Source organism: Microtus pennsylvanicus, chromosome 1, assembly GCF_037038515.1.
Source record: "Microtus pennsylvanicus isolate mMicPen1 chromosome 1, mMicPen1.hap1, whole genome shotgun sequence".
Classification (NCBI taxonomy): Eukaryota; Metazoa; Chordata; class Mammalia; order Rodentia; family Cricetidae; genus Microtus; species Microtus pennsylvanicus.
Genome location: NC_134579.1, coordinates 156719365 through 156738507, shown reverse-complemented (window position 1 = coordinate 156738507; position 19143 = coordinate 156719365). Strand labels below are relative to the sequence as shown.

Below are 19143 nucleotides of genomic sequence, written 5' to 3'. Positions count from 1 at the left end.
GAAACACATGAGGCTTATATTAATTATAAACTGTTAGGTCTATTAGCGCAGGCTCTGTAAGACTTTAAGACAATCCTGAAACCGTTTCTGACAATTCTGAATCCTCTCAGCCTCTGTGCCATAGTGCTTCCCCTCCTCCCCTGAGAACCAAGGACCTAACAGCTATACTTGCATGTACTCAGTTCCTAAACAATTACCCATATACGTATGCTTTGGTTCAGTCCCCTGGGAAATGGGGTCAAAATGACCTCTTACCTCATCTGATCTGGCAACAGCTCTCCAGTCAATTATTGGTAATAGTCCTTTCAAATAAGCCAATCAGAATATTCAAAGAAGAACCCCCCTTGCTTCTGTGGCCCCTTTAAAAGTAGACTGTACCCGCTATTCGGGGTCCCTTGGGCTCCCGAATGCTGGTGGATCCTGCCATGACAGAATTAATAAAATCCTCGTGCTTTTGCATCGGCTGTGGTGTGTGAGATGGTCTCTGGGGGCGACTCCTTCTCGGTGTTTGGACGCTAGAGTCCAACAGCTCATTATTTACTACAAAGTGCCATAAAAACTGCCGTAATTTAAATGCTCCCCCCTCCCCCGTATCTGGTGAGCCAACTGAATGTGTTTGGGCATGATGGTGACTCTCTTGGCATGGATGGCACACAATTTGGTATCTTCAAACAAGCCTACCAGGTAAGCTTCATTAGCCTCCTGAAGGGCACCAATGGCTGCGTTCTAAAACCTCAAGTCAGTCTTGAAATCCTGGGCAATCTCTCTTACCAAGCTCTGGAAAGGCCTCTCAAGTACTGGGATTAAAGGCCTGTGCCACCATCACCCAGCTTTTTGCTCTTTTCAAAACAAGATCCTATCTATATCTTCCTTTTTTTCTTTTTTTTCCCCCACAGGAGATCAATCAATTTTAATATCTGTAAAGTGAACGAATAAAGCATCTATGCCTCTGTATGGGTGAAATGAAATATATGAAGGTGCATAAACCATTCTAAGTGAATCTGCCTGGTGGAACAAAACACAGACCCGAAGCCCCCTTTGCTGACAAGTGCTTAGGCAGAATTTTGATTGCTGCTCCTTGTGCCCCATAGCAATCTTGTTTTCAATCATCCAAGTAGGCAGTGACCTTGAAACAATGTTCTCAGAAACCAAGCCAGCATGTTGGTAAAGCTCTTGCAATGTGATCCAGTTAGGTTTCCATTTCTGTGATAATACCATGATCAGTTGGAAAGAAAGTTGGAAAGAAAGGTTTGTTTCAGCTTTCAGTTAGTGTGGATTCAATAATCCACACTTTTATCCTATTGTATCTATTTCCTCCCCCTTTTTTCTTTCAAAACAAGAACCTCGAATCTAATCTCCTTTGTTTATTTTTTCCCCTGACCATTACCCGTAATAACTCGTAGCCAACACATTAAACAAAGACAAACATTCACAATCCATTTTTTGTATTCAAATGTTGTGATTAATATAGTTTCTGTATGGTTATCCAGGTCTGGGCACGTCAGGAAACGAAAGTGAAATTTCCATTTACATAAATCAATCTCTTGTAGCCCAGGTTGACCTTGACCTCACAGAGATCCATTTTCTTTTGCCTCCTGAGTGCTGGGATTAAAGGTTTGTGCCATCCTCCCCGGTCTTTATGGCTAACTAGTGGCTTAGCTCCAAATTCTGTTCTTCAGGCAAGCTTTATTTGTTAGATCACAAACAAAATGTCACCACAAGTGCGACTGAATTGAATCCATCCTAATTTGACAAAATAATTTGTTTTTTCCATTGATTGCTTTATATATCTTAATTTATTACATAGAGATGTATCTGAAACACCTATTATGTTTGCATCCCTAAAATTTAAAAGTATTTAGCACGTAATATAAATACTCAGAAATTTAAAGGTATTTCTTCATTTAAAATTGATTTTCCTCAAAGGAATAGCCCAAATTAAGGTCATTCAAAGCTATAAATCTTGGAGATGCTATTGAACCAAATTGATGGAGGAAGGTCATTGGTTAAAAAAAAATAAAGAAACTGCTTGGCTGGCCCTCATAGGTTAGAACACAGGTGGGTGGAGAAAACAGAACAGAATGCTGGGAGGAAGAGGAAGTGAGCTCAGACTCGACAGCTCTCCTCTTGGGAGCAGACGCCTCAGAAGAGATGCCATGCCCCGCTCCCAGGCAGACACACGCGATGAAGCTCCTTTGACCCAGGATGGACGTAGGCTAGAATCTTCCTGGTAAGACAGGTGCTCACAGATTATTAGAGATGGGTTGATCGGGATATCAGAATTAGCCAGTAAGGGCTAGAGCTAAAGGGCCAAGCAGTGTTTAAATGAATACAATTTGTGTGTTGTTATTTCGGGGCAAAAGCTAGCCAGGCGACCGGGGTGCTGGGGACGCAGCCCCGCCACTCTTATCACTACACCAAATCACTGATTCTATCATATTACTGATGAATACTAATTGCCTTCCACACAGTCTGAGTTATGGAATTGTTTTCTCATAGTTTTTTGTTTTATTGGTACAAGATTTCTCTGTGTAACAGTCTAGGTTTCACTGGTTAACATTCCTGGCTGTTATAGAACTTTGTAAACCAGGTTGAAACAGTCTTGACTATCCTGGAACTCACTTTGTAGACCAGGTTGGCATGGAACTCAGAGGACGACCTGCCTCCTGAGTGCTGGGATTAAAAGCATGCCATATCATTGCACTGTCATAAAACTTTTCTTTACAAAATTATTTTTGAGTCTGAATGTTTTGCCTGGGAATATTTATCATGTACATTGACTGCAGTGTAGTTCCCTCAAATACTAGAAGAAATCTTCAGGTTTTTGAAACTGGGCTTGCTAGAATTATAAACTGAGTCCTTTAGCAGATTAGTCAGCAAACTTAACCATTAAACAACCTCTCCAGGCCCACCTTTTCTTAGAAACTGTATTAATTAAAACACTGCTTGGCTCATTAGCTCTATCTTCTTATTGGCTAACTAGTACATCTTAATTTAACCCGTTTCTAGTAATCTGTACATTATCATGAGGTCATGGCCTACCAGCATGACCTGTTTCAAGTTTCAGCTTGTCTGTCTCCTGTGGCTCCATGGCTTTTCTCTGATTCTACCCTTCTTTCTCTCAGCATTCAGCCTAGCTTTCTCTGCCTACCTAAGTTCTGCCTTGCTATAGGTCCAAAGAAGTTATTTTACTCATTAGTGGTAATCACAGCATACAGAGGAGACTCCCACATCACCTCCTCTTTTTGTTTAAATAAAAAGGAAGGTCCTAATTGGCACCAGATGAAGAAGGACACTTAAAAGAAATACTACACTAGCTAAGAACTGAGAATAATAGAAAGTTATTTATTTAGGGGTAGACTTATAAGTCACAATCTTCTGCTGGAATGGAGAGCTGCAACAAATTCCTGCAGCTGGAAAAAAGAGGCTAGATGTGTGTTTTACATTGGCATAATTTGTATAAGAGGCCATGCCCACGTGAGTGGCTAACATAAAGCTACTGGTTGTAGGAATTCCTACACCAATTGAGTCTATTGATAATAAGGAATATTAATTACCAGTGATTGTTAATTCCTGTTATTTTTCTGTGGTAGGATTTGTGTGTTTCCCTTTTTGGGGGTTTGCTGATGTGAGGTTAACTGTTGTCTGTGTTTTTGTGGGTGCAGTTAGTTAGCTTCTTTGGTTTGGAGTTTTCCTTTTAGTACTTTCTGTTTGGGAATAGATATTGTTTAAATCTGGTTTTGTTGTGGAATATCTTGTTTTCTCAATCAATGGTGATTTAAAGTTTTGCTGGGTATAGTAGTCTGGGCTTGCATCTGTGGTCTCTTATTTGTCCAGGACCTTCTGGCTTTCATGGTTTCCATTGAGAAGTCGGGTGTAATTCTGATAAGTCTGCCTTTATATGTTCCTTGACATTTTTCCTTTGCAGCTTTTAATATTCTTTCTTTATTTTTTATGTTTTGTACTTTGATAATTATATGGCGAGAGGATTTTTTTTTTGGTCCAGTTTCTTTGGTGTCCTGTAAACTTCTTGTACCTTCATAAAGATATCTTTCTTTAGGTTGGGAAAGTTTTCTTCTATGATTTTGTTGACTCTATTTTCTGTGCCTTTGAGTTGGGGATTCTCTTCTTTCTTCTATCCCTATTATTTTTATGTTACATGGTGTCCCAGATTTTCTGGATGTTTTATGTTAAGAACTTGTTGGATTCACTGTTTTATTTGACCAATGAATCTATTTCTTTTATAGTGTCTTCAATACCTGAGATTCTCTTTCATCTCTTGTATACTGTTGGTCATGCTTACTTCTGAAGAACCCATTTGTTTACTTAGATTTTCTATATCCAGAATTCCCTCATGTTGTGCTTTCTTTATTGCCTTTACTTCAGTCTTCAAGTCTTGAACTGTTTGAACTATTTGCTTCACCTGGTTGATTGTTTTTAGTTGTTTTATTTGGGTTTCTTTGAGAGATTTATTGATTTCTTTTGATTTTTTTATGTCTTTTTCTCCATTCATTTAAGAGAATTTTTATCTTTAAAGTGTTCATCATCTTCATAAAGATACATTTAAAATAATTTCTTCTACTTCTTCTGGGTTATGATGATCAACTCTTCCTATTGTATAACCACTGGGTTCTGATGTTACCATGCTGCTTTTTAGGTTTTTGGATGAATTCTTGCATGGGTGCCTACTCAGCTCTTCTTCCATTTGGTGCCTGCAGTATCTTTTTATCTTGGTCCAATCTTTGGACCAATCATCTGTGTCTTTGGAAACCATTCTTGGTCTTCTTTGTACTGTCACTATCTGTGTCTCAGGGAACCAGTGAAGTCTCTATTGGACCTCTCTCTTGGCCTGCTCTCATGGTCTGCTCACTTGGTTAGCTTTCTTGGTCCACTCTGTGCAGTCACAGCTTGTGCTTCAGAGTTCCTCTCTTGGTCTTCTCTGTGTAGTTGCAGCTTGTGTTTCAGCATTCCTCTAAGGTTGAAGGGGAGGGGATAGGAAGTTTTGGGGTGGAGTGGGACTTTTAACTTTCAGGGTCTGATGGATGGAATGGCAGTGTTGGAGTAGCCTACTTGCAGGGACCTCTTCTGTTAGCTGGCTTGAAGCAGGTAGAGGAGAGCCCTGGGTTTTTGTCCTGGTATGGAGGGTCTGGAGAGCGTGGTGTCCCACCATGTGGGTGATCACTCACCTCTTGGTCCTCTCTGTGTATTATTAATCTGTGTTTCTAAGTTCCACTGAGGTTGTGGGGGATGGGGGGCTTTGTGGGTACAGTGAGAATTGTATCTTGCAGGGTCTTATGGATGGGATAAGGGAGTTTGAACAGCTTACCTGCAGGAAACTTGCCTGCTGGCTGGCCAGAGAAGCTGATGCAGGTGGGGCTACACTTGCAGTTTTTCATATTCATTTTTATTCTATATGTTAAATGTTCTGACTATTATTTCCCAAGAGGTCTTTCTTTTCTCTTCCAGTTCATTTGGTTTTCTGCATGCTCCTGTGTCTTCATTGATCTCCACAGGATTCTGTAAAACCAAAATAATTGAGATGCTCTGGAAAGAAGTCAGAGAGCAAACATTTCTTTCTTTCACTTAGGCATATGAATGCTACAGTTCATTTCCTTTCCCCTTGGAGCAGCACACTCTAACCCTTGATATTTACAAATACTCTTATTTCTCCATTCAATAAGTATTATGAATTACAGAAACAGACAATAAATTTTAAAGTCTCAGAGAGGGATGAAAAGTAGGGTTGGGGCTACAGCTTAATGGTGGAACACTTGTGTAGCAACTGACTGTAAAACTCTGAGTACAATTCCCAGAATCAAAAGAGAAAGCAGCAACTAGAGAGGAATGCAAATTGACCAAAACAATTAGGGCAAAGCCTGATGAATCTAGGAAAGATCTATTCCCTAATACAAATGAAAGATTATAATCATTGGGGGAAGGACGGGCTTTAGAAATGTAGCTTAAAAAACTGAGTTCAGATGCTTTATGAAGAGGCATATTCTAGTCACCGTTTCTGTGTTCTTGCCCCAGTCTACTGTGCTCTTCTGTCTGCTTAGCTATGGTCAGAACTTGAGCTCAGTAATTGTAACAGAGTAATTAGTCTCCAACTTAAATAACTTTCCATTTTCTAGATTCTAAAGTGCATTCTCTTTAATTTTTCTTCTTCATTTTATGCTTTTATTATTTAAAATAATTTTTATCATATTCTCCTCATCCCAAGTTTTTTTTCTGATTCTTCCCCCCCACCCAACATTAAGTTCTTTCTCAAAGGAAAACAAAAATCCAATACAATAACATCTCTAAAAACCAAGAAAACAAAATAAAACAAGATACCCATCCAAAAACCTATCAAACCATTGATGGAGGAAGGTCACTGGTTAATTAATAAAGAAACTGCTTGGCTCTGATAGGCTAGAACATAGGTGGGTGGAGTAAATAGAACAGAATTCTGGGAGGAAGAGGAAGTGAGGTAAGACACCTCAGACAGATGCCATGCTTCTGCGCTCCAGGGCAGACGCGATGAGGCTCCGACCCAGAATGGATGTATGCTAGAATCTTCCTGGTAAGCGCACCTCGGTGCTACACACATTAAGAGAAATGGGCCAGGCAATGTTTAAATGAATACAGTTTGTGTGTTGTTATTTCGGGGTATAAGCTAGCCAGGCAGCTGGGAGCTGGGTGGCAGGAATGCAGCCCGCAGCTCCCTCAACAGAATGGCCCCCAATGTGTGGATGACTGTATCCACAGAAAGCCTGAGAAGGCTTGGGAAAGGATGGAGTACAGCATGGCTTCTTGGTGGCAGCAATTTCTCAGTTCTGCTCTGCTTGATAGAGGCAGGCAAGCACTCTCATCTGGGAGAGGCTTCCTGACTCAGCTTCAGCTGCAAAACCCGGCAGCTGTTTTAACAGGTCCTGCTACGAAACAGTTAAATGGTGTTGATAAAAGCCAACTGAATGCTTGTTTGTTTTCAGCAATAGCAGGAAAACAGCTGAGTTGTTTTAAAATGCTGGCTTTGTGGGCTGTCCTACCAGGGCAAACTCTGACTCTTTCAGGCAGGAGGCCAGCTACAGAGAGAGCATTTGGGTGTTGTAGCTTGTTTGCTGGCAGGGACCTTGAAATGCCGTAGAGTTGTGGCAATGAAAATGGCTACAGTTGGTATCTCTGCCACGAGGCTGGAAAGCTAAACAATGGGCTGGATCTAGCCCGCAAAGCCACAGCTTTAGTACTACTGAGATTGCTTGGTAAATTAAAGACTCATGTGGTCAGAAAAACAGAGAGAGATACAGTAAAGAGAGTGTCAAAAACAAAGAAAACATCTAAATGATTTACATTGTGTTAAAAATATATGCAGGCTAAAAGTTAAAGTTCTTAAAGTAAAAAACAAAAAACAAAAGGAAGAAAGAAAGTAGTTGGGTGTGGTAGTACACACCTTTAATCCCAACACTTGGGAGGCAGAGGGAGATTGACCTCTGTGACTTCAAGGTGTGGTAGCACACACCTTTAATCCCAATGCCTGGGAGGCAGAGACAGGCAGATCTCTGAGAGTTCAAGGACAGCCTGATCCACAGAGTTATTTCAAGTCAAAGATATACAGAGAACCTGTCTCAAAAAGCAAAAAGTTAAAAGTAAAAATAAATGAAATAGAGGTTAAAATAAAGCTCACAAAGATGGAAAATACACAGAGAATCTTGATACTCTATGCTATTATGCTCTCTTTGAATTGTTTGAAAGCTGAGGAAAAAGCAACAGCTGCTTTTTTTGTTTACAAATGCTGCTGATAGATATTTTGAAAATACCTTGACTTTAAAATTTGGATCTAAGGACATGATGCTTTGGAAAGGAGTTTCTTCTTTTGTTTTCACAGAGTATGAGACTCTGTGGATTGTTTCTATCCCAATATGGTATGACAGACCATGCCCTCCTGAAGGGTTGCTGTGAACACCTTCAAAAAATTACTTCACTCAACTGCTGACTGAGATGAATCTAGCACACAGGTTATACCATGAAAGACCTAACTAACAGCGCCCCCATTCAGTAGGAAATCCCCAAATATTGCTTATAAATGTTCTTTTACATTTAAAGGGGGATATGATATAGATATGTATATTTTACATTGGTATAAGTTTTGCTTTGTTGATATAAATTTAAGGTCAATTTTGTTATATGTATATGTATTTCTGATATTGATTAAGATATTGTGATCGTGTAGTTCATGTAAAAATGTAATGTATATAGGTTGTTAATAGATAATCATCTATAATAGTCAAGTTTGTAGTCATGTAAGTTAGATTTTCGAGATGTGCATGGATATATTTCAGATAGGCATTCTTCATATCTTTCAAAGGCTAGAGAATATGGCATTTTAAATGTTTTAATAACTTAGGGCACTTACGTTTTACTGCATCTTTAGCATATGGTAGGTTAATTAATAACTTCCATTTGTACATGTTAATAGCACTTTAAGCATCTATTGAAAGTTTTGCATTGTCACTATTTAATAACTATATGTTACAAGAATATCTAGGTGAAAGAATAGAGTACATATAAGGGCTGGTTAAACATTTCATAATTAAAATATTACTAATTAGTTCTTCAAGAAAATCTAATACTATCTTATAATACAAATTATAATACTATATAAACTAGTTTTATTGCTTCTGTATTGTGTACATTTATTAAGTAGGAAATGGAGTCCTACATGTGAAGCATTTATCATAATATAGAATTCCAACAGAAAAAGAAATACCCCCAAAATTGAAGAGATGGAATAACTTTAGATTCAGAGATTATCTTGAAAGAATGTCTTGAGAACACATCAATTAAAGTGTTTCAATAGAGTTTAAGGAAGAAAAAAATTAAGATGCACTAGAATAAATAAAGTTCCACTAAAATAAAATTTGATAATCTCTTAAAAAACTTATCCACAAGATAAAATAGAGAAAGTCTGATGATGATTTCAGCTTTTTAAAAATATCAAAAACATTAAACTTAATGGAAATGTGGTACAAATAGATCAATGTATATATTTTTTAATTTCAAGATTAAATAAAAACTTGATTTGTGGAGATTGAATACAGTATTGTGAAGACCTAGAAATATTAAATTTTTGCATCCATATGAAAATAGGTGCAATTATGGGCCCACAGAAGTGGATCTATTCCACCTTCACGGATGTTTAGAGAGTTTCAGTCTATTATTGCTCCGTCAATGTTATTGACAGGAGATTTAACTTCAGGTCTGGATATTAACAAAGGTATTTTGACCTAGGATATGGTTACTTGGTGCTTTGGGTATTAAGACTGTAATTACTTTGTTCCTTGTATCATAATAAAAAGTCCTTTTCTTTCTTCCCCCTTTGGATTGAGATATTTAAAAATAATAAGAAATAAACGTGGGTGGATTCAGTATTCACTGGGTTGCCTTCCAGTACTGTCCTATGTCTTTGTATTTCTTTTGTATCTCTCTTTATTCTGTCTAACATTTCTAATCCTCTCACTCATATTCTGGAACATACAAGGTTGTTGAGGCTGGACCCCAATGGATGTTGTCCCAACATGGGACTACAACAGTGCTATTCCCCAATGTTGTAAAAACAGTTTCATGTGAGAGGTTTTACAATTTTCAAAGATATTATAATCCTCATTTCTTCTTGTTCCAACAAAGGCTTGAAAAAATGGAGAAGGCAGGAGCCATGAGACTTCTTTGCGGAACAAGACCTGAGAATAACATGAGTTAGTCTTCTAGGGGCAAGACTTCTGGAGACTTTGACCCACTTGGCAAGAGCCTGTATACAGCTTGCTTCACAATGCTGAGCATGGCTCCAGAAGTGTGTGTGTGCTATGTGTTCTCCTTGCTTTCACTATGGTATCCACACTGCTGGCCCGAGTGAGCCATAGTATCATGAAGTGTAATATTACATATGTGTATAACTGTTCTACAAAGAATGATTTTAACCATAAGAGCTTTAGAGAAGTGATATTAAGTAGATTGTAACAAGAGTCAATGGAAATATTTAAAGAAGAGCGAATGTAACAGAATCACAGAAACCCACTATTTCCTCATTTCTAATAACTATGTCAATACTCCAAGATGTTAAGGGACATAGGCATAAGGGGTGGATAATGCCAGCTATTATTTCCAAGTTATGTTATATATAAAATTAATAGATATATCCTCAATGTGGCTAAAGCAGTACAAAATATTGAGTGGTTTGATTCAGCGCTTGCTAGTGAGTTGTCAATGAGAATCCAAACTCTACCATGTGTAAATATTAACCAGAAGAGAAAAACTACCTATCACCCTGCATGATGCTGTAACTGCATGTGTTGCCAACTGGGCACACTATTCTCCCTATAGTTGTGCCTAGTCAGAAAAATTTCTTTGTAACTTGCAAAACTGCTTATGCTTCTGACAATAGAGATATAGATATAAAAGGTAATGGCTATGCATAGGAGAACTGGGAGACAGAAGGGAAAGAGAAAAACAACTGGTAATTATTGTAACTACTTTTTGAAGTAAAAACTAGCTGTAAAGCTATTCATGTAAAGCTACCCATTGAAACTGTATAAATAAATATGTCTCAACATATTTAGGGCCACTTGTTTGAACAACAGGTGTTCACAATTCATTCTTGACACTGACTCCACACATTATGCCAGGTCAATAAACCCATTTGAAGCAAGGTCTCCAGCAGAAAAATACAAGCATTTTTAAAAGTATAAGCAAATTTAGTACCCATATGATAACAGCATCATAAGAAAGCAATTTTCAAAGACTGTCTTCCTCTTATTTAGAAGGCATACGTATTTTTCAAAATGGAGATTTTTTTTTGTGAGGTAGAGATATCAGAACCCAGCATGATTACTGCACTGTAACACAGTAATCCTATGAGTTCCCAAAGAGATTCTATGGTGTTATACAGAGGCTGCATGTTGGTTCCCAGCTGCTCAGCCCCAAAATAATCCCACAGAAACTATATTATTTAAATCACTGCTTGACCCATTAGCTCTAGCTTTTTATTAGCTATATCTTACCTTTTAATTTAACCCATCTCCATTAATATGTGCATCACCACGAGGTTGTGGCTTTCTAGTAAAGTTTCAGTGCGTCTGTCTCTGGCAGCTCCATGGTTTCTCTCTGACTCCACTCTTCTGCCTTCCAGCATACAGCTTAGTTTTTCCCGCCTAAGTTCTACGTTGCAATTGGCCAGGTGCTTACTGGGTTCACCAATATGTGGATGCTATTTGGTGTTTCCTTGTTCCAGATATGGCCTAAAAGAGTTGTCAGTTGAAAAGGGAAACAACAGACCAGAAAGGAAGCTGTTACAGCAGTGAGAACATGTAAGGGATTCCTGGAGTTCAAAAAGCCTCTTCTGCAAATCTTGGCAGCCATGAGCTCATAGCAGACAGCAATGAAGGACATGGCCATGCTAAATCCAATAATAAAGCCGATAATTCCTGAAGCTATGCTGCCAGTGATGGGTACCTCTAATTGCTCCCCAGGGGCTATAACCCAAGACTCAAAGACAGTTGTACAGTTGACATGCCCTCTTGCACCTCTCATTGTAGTCTAGAAGAGGAAATATGGAAACGTAAGGAATAGAGCTAGAGACTAAACTCAACAATCACTTTCTTCTCAGAACCACAGTTTTTGGTTTTGAACCCATATGGGTTCAGGACACAAATATAGTGGTCCATGATGATGAGAGTGATCAGAACCACACTTTCAAATAGATTTATATGAACAATGATATAATCTCTTACATGTTCTCACTGCTGTAACATTTTCCTTTCTTTTCTGTTGTTTCCCTTTTCAGAAATTTTGCAAAGGAACCAACCAAAATCCATTTTCCTCTAATTACCATTGAGATGTTGTGGAGGGGTAGAGTCGTCATGAAAGAGAAGTTACTCAAAGCCAGGTCACATAACAGATGGAGGTCACAATGTGTGCCATTTGGAATTCAACCACTCAAATCACAAACCTAGCACACCAAGGACAAAGGTTATGAGAGGTCTACCAGTGAGAGTATCCATAGAACTCTGAAGGTAGTAGACTCTTTGTTATGATTAGGACACAAGTGGACCCTGGCAGGTCCCATGGCAGGTGAGGACCATGGGTGGGAGATAAATATACTATGCCAACAGAGCTTAAATTTATTGAGATAAAGGGAATGGGGAAGGGAAAAGAGAATGGGAGAAAGAGACACAGAGAGAGACAGAGTTTAGATGGAAGTTTCTGTCCTAACTGTCCCACAGCCATTCAGTCCTAAAGAAACACGTAGATGATTATATTAATTATAAACTGTACTTACTCATAAGTGAATATTAGATGTAAAGAAAGGATAATAAGGCTATAATAGAAGGCACCAGAGAAGCTAGGTAACAAAAAACTACCCCAAGAGAAACATAATAGATACCCTTGGGAAGGAGAAATATATAAGATCTCCTGAGAAAATTGGGAGCATGGGGGTTGGGGGGGGAAGGAAGGGTGGAAGCAGAGGAAGAGGGGAGAATGGGAGGGCGAAGAACTTGAGAGATTGAGATGGCAAAGAGGTCAAGACCATGCTGGAAATACCCACTGAAACAGCTATGAGAGCTTATGTGGGCTCACTGACTCTGGCCTGAGTGAAGGTGAACCAGCATAGGGCCAAAATAGCCCCTCTGAATGAAATGAATAAATGTGGGTGATAGTTGTCTGGTGGGGGCAGACTGTGGGGCCACTGGCAGTAAGACCAGGATTTATCCCTTCTGCTTTTCTTGGCTTGGAACCAATTCTCTTTAGAGGGATAACATGCTCAGTCAAGATATAGTGGGGAGGACCTTGGTCCTGTCACAAAACAGTTAGCATAGTCCAAATTTAAATAGTCCAAAGTATTTTCTCCCAACAAACACTCCCATATCTTTCAAATTCATGGCTTCTTTTTTCATTTATTGTTGTTACACACACACACAAACACACACATCTCTGTGTGTTTGTATAGATATATACATATATACATATAAACATAGATATATACATATATGTGTACATATATGTATAGTATACACACACAAGTCATGCATATATTTCTAAATACTACATTAGTGCAACCAACTCTGTGTAATATCACAGTATGTATATTTTCAGAGATTACCATTTTGTATTGGAAAACTAATACAAAATTGATGTTCTTTTCTCTGGGTATGTCCCTTCTCCCCTTCTTAGTAGCCCTTGGTTTCTTGTTTCTTTGTGTAGGGTTGGAGCCTCATGAACTTTCCCCAATCATATCAGCATACCTTTTTTTCTCCTTCTTGAGCTAAAGTTTAGGCAGTTGTGTTGATGAGACTTTCTGTGTCTTTATGGATAGTTGTTTAAATTCCTAAGAGACACAATCCACAACAACTTCTGGTCCTCTGGCTCTTACAATCTTTGTCTTCTCTATTTACAAAAAAATTCTTAGCATTAGTCTTGAGTGTCAGAGTTGTGTTGAAGATGTAACAATTGGAATCGGGCTCCACAGTTCTTCTTGCTTTATTTATTTATTTTTGGCTGTTTTTTTAGCATCTGTCTTCTAATCTTTTATTTATTTATATATTTATTTTAAAAAAACCAAACTATCATTTTTCATTATACATACCAATCTAAGTTCCCACTCCCTCCCCTCCTACCATTCTCTCCACATACTCTCCCACCCAATCCCCATCAAATCCTCAGAGAGGGTAAGGCACATTGCTTTGGGGAAGGTCCATGGCCCTTTTTACTATATCTAGACTGAGCAAGGTATCCATCGAAAGAGAATAGGTTATGAAAATGCCAGTACCTACAGTAGGAATAAATCCTGATGCCCTCAGTTTGTGCCAGCCATCCAACTGTCAACCATATTCAGCGGGACTAGTTTGGTCCTATGCCTGTTCCGTCCCATTGCAGCTGGAGTTGGTGAGCACCCATTAGCTCAGGTAGACTGTTTCATTGGGTCTTCCCATCATGGTCTTAACTTCTTTGTTCATATTCTCATTCTTCCCACTCCAGCTGGACTTTGGGAGCTCAGTAAAGCTCTCCATTGCAGGCATCTGCCTGTTTCCATCAGTTGATAGATGGAGATTCTATGGTGATATTTAAAATATTCATCAGTTTAACTACAGGACAAATCAAGATCAGGTACCCTCTCCTCTATTGCTTAGGGTCTTAGCTGGGGTCATCCTTGTGGATTCATGGGAATTTCTCTAGAGCCAGGTTTCTTGCTAACCTTATAATGGCTCCCTCAATCAAGATATCTCTTCTTGCTCTCATCTCTCTTCTTCCTGCTTCTTGTCTTATCCCATTCCCTTAAGTTCTCTTCACCCTCCTCTTCTCCCCTCCTCTTCTGTTTTCACCCACTCTTCTCCCCCCATCCCCATGCTCCCAATTTTGTCAGGTAATCTTGTCTGTTTCAACTTTCCAGGTGGATCTATATTAATTTTTCTCAGGGTTCACTTTATTACTTAGCCTTTCTAGGATCATGAACTATAGGCTAAATATTCTTTGTTTATGGCTAGTATCCACTTATGAAAGAGTAATACCATATTCATGTTTTTGGGTCTGGGTTACCTCACTCAGAATAGTGTTTTCTAATTCTATCAATTTGCATGCAAAATTCCAGATTTCATTTTTTTCCCCAGTAAGTAGCACTATAATGTATAAATGTGCCACATTTTCTTTTTCCATTCTTTGGTTGAGGGGCATCTAGGTTTTTCCAGGTTCTGGCTATTACAAATAATGCTGCTATGAACATAGTTGAACAAATGCCATTGTAGTAAGCCTGAGCATCTTTTGGGTATATGCCCAAGAGTTGTATTGCTGGATCCTGAGGTAGGTTAATTCCCAATTTTCTGAGAAGCTGCCATACTAATTTCCAGAATGACTGTAAAAGTTTGCATTCCCACCAGCAATGGATGAGTGTTCCCTTTACTCTACATCTCCTCCAGCATAAGCTATCACTGGTGTTTTTGATCTTAGCCATTCTGACAGGAGTAAGATAATATCTCAGAGTTGTTTTGATTTGCATTTCCTTGATGTCTATGGATGTTGAACATTTCCTTAAGTATCTTTTGTCCATTTGAGATTCATCTGTTGAGAATTCATTTTTTAGTTCTGTACCCAGTTATTAATTGGGTTATTTAGAATTTTGAGGTCTAAATCCTTGAGTTCTTTATATATTTTGGAGAACAGTCCTTTATCTGATGTGGGGCTGGTGAAGATCTTTTCCCATTCAGTAGGCTGCCTTTTTATCTTATCTTTTGTTTTACAGAAATTTCTCAATTTCAGGAGCCCCCATTTATTTATTGTTGCTCTCAGTGTCTGTGCTACTAAGGTTATATTTAGATAGTGGTCTCCTGTGCCCATGCACTGAAGATTACTTCCCACTTTCTCTTCTGTCTGATTCAGTGTGTTCAAATTTATATTGAGGTCTTTAATCCATTTGGACTTGAGTTTTGTGCATGGGGATAGAAATGGATCCATTTTCATTCTTCTACATGTTGACATCCAGTTATGCCAGCACCATTTCTTGAAGAAACTTTCTTTTTTCCATTGTATAATTTTAACTTCTTTGTTAAAAATCAGGTGGTCATAAGTATATGGATTAATATCCAGATTTTAGATTTGATTCAATTGGTCAACCTCTCTGTTTTTATGCAGGTACCAAGCTGTTTTCATTATAGTAGCTCTGTAATAGAGCTTAATGTCAAAGATAATGATGCCTCTAGTAGTTCCTTTATTCTACAATAGTCTTTTGGCTATCCTTGGTTTTTTGTTTTTCCATATGAAGTTGATTATGTTCTTTCACATTGTGTGAAGAATTCAGTTGGGATTTAGATGGGGATTGGATTGAATCTATGGATTGCTTTTGGTAGGATTACCATTTTTACTGTATTGATCCTACCTATCCAAGAGCATGGAAGATCCTTCAATTTTCTGCTATTTTCTTCAGTTTCATCTTCAAGGACTTTAAGTTCTTATCAAGCAGGTCTTTTACTTCTTTGGTTCATATTAACTCAAGACATTTTATGTTATTTGTGGCTATTATGAAAGGTGAGGTATCTCTGATTTCCTTCTCAGCTTCTTTATCATTTGTTTATAGGAGGGATACTGATTTTATTGAGATGATTTTGTATTCTGCCACATCACTGAAGATATTTAACAGCTGCAGGTGTTCTCTGGTATAGTTTTTGGGGTCTCTCTCTCTCTCTCTCTCTCTCTCTCTTTCTCTCTCTCACAAACACACACACATATATTATATAATCCACAAATAACAAAAGTTTGACTTCTTCCTTTCCAACTTCAATACCCTTGATATTTTTTTTGTTGTCTTATTGCTCTAGCCAGAAACCCAAGAACTATGTTGAAGAGATATGAATAGAGGGGCATCCTTGTCTTGTTCCTAATTTTAGTGGAATTGCTTTGAATTTCTCTCCATTTAATTTGATGTTGCTTGTCAGCTTGCTGTATACTGCCTTTATTATATTTAGATATGTTTCTTGTACCTCTGATCTTTCCACGACTTTTATCATGAAGTGGTGTTGGATTTTGTCAAATGCTTTTGCAGCATCTAATGAAATGATAATAAATTTTTTCTTTTAGTTTATTTATATGATGGATTACATTGATAGATTTTCGTGTGTTGAACCTGCTCTGCATCTGTGGGATGAAGCCAACTTGATCAGGGCAGATGATTTTTTTTATTTGTTCTTGAACTTAGTTTGCCAGTATTTTATTATGTATTTCAGCAGCCATGTTCATGAGGGAGATTTGTCTGTAATTCTCTTTCTTGGTTGAGTCTTTGTGTGGTTTTGTTGTCAGGGTAAATGTAGCCTCATAAAAAGAGTTTGACAATGTTCCTTCTGTTTCTATTGTGGAACAGTTTGAAAAGTTTAGGTATTAGCTCTTCTTGGAAGTTCTAGTAAAATTCTTCACTGAAATCATCTGGCCCTGGACATTTTTTGATTGAGAGTTTTTTTTTTTATTTGACGACAGCTTCTATTTCCTTGTAGTTTATAGGTTTATTTAAATTGCTCATTTGGTTTTAATTTAACTTTGTTATATGGTATCTATCTAGAAAACTGTCCATTTCTTTTACACTCTCAAGTTTTGTAGAGTATAAGTTTTTGTAATATGTCCTAATGATTCTCTGAATTTTCTCAGTGTCTTTTGTAATGTCTCCCCTTTCATTTCTGATTTTGTTAATCTTGATGTTCTCTTTCTGTCTTTTGATTGGTTTCAATAATTGTTTGTCTATCTTGTTGATTTTTTCAAAGAACCAGCTATTTGTTGCATTGATTCTTTGTAGTGTTTCCTTTGTTTCTATGCTTTTAGAACTTAGGACTTTTCTTGACAACGAGACACATCTGCTCCTGGCAGCACCAATTACTTCAAGAGGATAATGGTTAGCCATTTGGGCTAGAAACTGCTTTTGCCTGGACTCCTCTATGTTATACTGTATGAACTGAACATGCAGGATGCACAGAAAAATGACTGCTGAACTTGCCTAAAGGTGAGAGAGTCCTTTGTAGTTGCTGCATCATGAAGTAGTCTGCCAGGCATTCTGCAGAACATGGAAGAAAGTGACTAACAAACTGACAATATAGGTGCAATTGAAATTCCCTGCTTCATGGAATAGTATGCTAGATACTTTGGGTCTGTAAGCTGAAGATGAGTGCCCCAACTTTGGGTGACTGTCCAGGCAGTGAGCTGTCTCTTTCATTTCTAGAGTTTAGAAGTTGCTTATAATGCACTTTCTGCTTACTTAGGTAATATTATATCCTTCTGGAGTCTTTGATGGAGTTGAAGCATGGAGAGTTATAGTTTCCCTTACTTATGATAAAAGATAAAGTAGGTACAAATATTGGTACCTTTAGCTTGGTACCTGCTTTTGTTATACTTAATTTTACTATGTTAAAATTAAAACCTCCCTTTTCATTTAGACAGAAAAGAGGAGGTGCTGAGGGATTCCCCTTTGTATGCTGTGATTACCACTGATCAATACAGATACTGCTTTGGGCCTACAGCAGGGCAGAACAGAGCTAGGCAGTAAAAACTAAACTGAATGATGGGAGAAAGAAGGTGGAGTCAGGAGAAGTCATGTTGCCCATGCCAGAGACAGATGTGTTCGAACCTTGTTGGTAGACCACAACCTTGTGGTGATGCATGGATTAATGGATATTGGTTAGTTAAGGATATAAGAACAAGCTAGAAATATGCTTAAGCTATTGGCAAAACAGTATTGCAAATAATATAGTTTCTGTGCAATTATTTTGGGTCTGAGCAGCTAGGAACGAACTAATAGCTTTCCATCTACACTATATAGTATCTTCAACACCTGAGATTCTCTCTTCCATCTCTTGTATTCTGTTGGTTATACTTGTCTCTGTTATTCCTGTTCTTTTGCCCAGATTTCCCATATCCAGAATCCCCTCAGTTTGTGCTTTCTGCATTGCATCTCTTTCTGGATTCAAGTCTTTAACTGTTTGCCTTACCTGTTTGATTGTTTTTTTCTTGATTTTCTTGGGTTTCTTTGAGAGATATATTAAGTTTTTACAATTTTTTTGCTTGTATTTTCCTCCATTTTAAGGGAGTTTTTCATTTCCTCTTTAAAGGTCTCCATCACTTTCATAAAGTTATGTTTAAAATCATTTTCTTCTGCTTCTTCTGTGTTAGGATAATCAATGCTTCTTATTGTATGATCACTGGTTTCTGGTGTTATCATGTTGCTTTTTATGTTGTTGGATAAATTCTTGCATTGTTGCCTACCAACCTCTTCCTTCAGTTGATGCCGGCCATGTTTTTATATCTTGGTCCAATCTTTGCAGTGGGTCTCTGAGTCTTTGGAAATTGTTCCTGGTCTGCTCTGTACTGTCAATGTCTGTGTCTCAGGGAACCACAGAGATCTCCCTTAGCCTGCTCTCTTGGTCTTCTCTCCTGGTTTGCTCTCTTGGTCCAATCTGTGTAATCACAGATTGTGCTTTAGAGCTCCTCTGTTGGTTCTCTCAGCAGCAGACTCTTCTCTTGTTCCTTTCAGTATTATAGCAAGCTGTGTTTCAGTGTTCCACTGAGTTGTTCAGAGGATAGGTGAGTTTTTGGGTGGGATGAGGCTTGTAGCTTGCTGTGGGGGGGAGGGCTGGTGGAAGAGGG

General features: G+C 38.2%; 1 protein-coding gene and 1 pseudogene across 1 annotated transcript in view; both read right to left on the bottom strand.

Annotated features, from left to right (window-relative positions):
• LOC142832944 (uncharacterized) overlaps positions 1 to 19143 on the bottom strand; it is a 776034-nt gene that overhangs the window by 64912 nt on the left and 691979 nt on the right. The gene's annotated exons all lie outside the window — the stretch shown is intronic.
• Positions 11191 to 12097, bottom strand: LOC142837724 (formyl peptide receptor-related sequence 3-like; annotated as a pseudogene).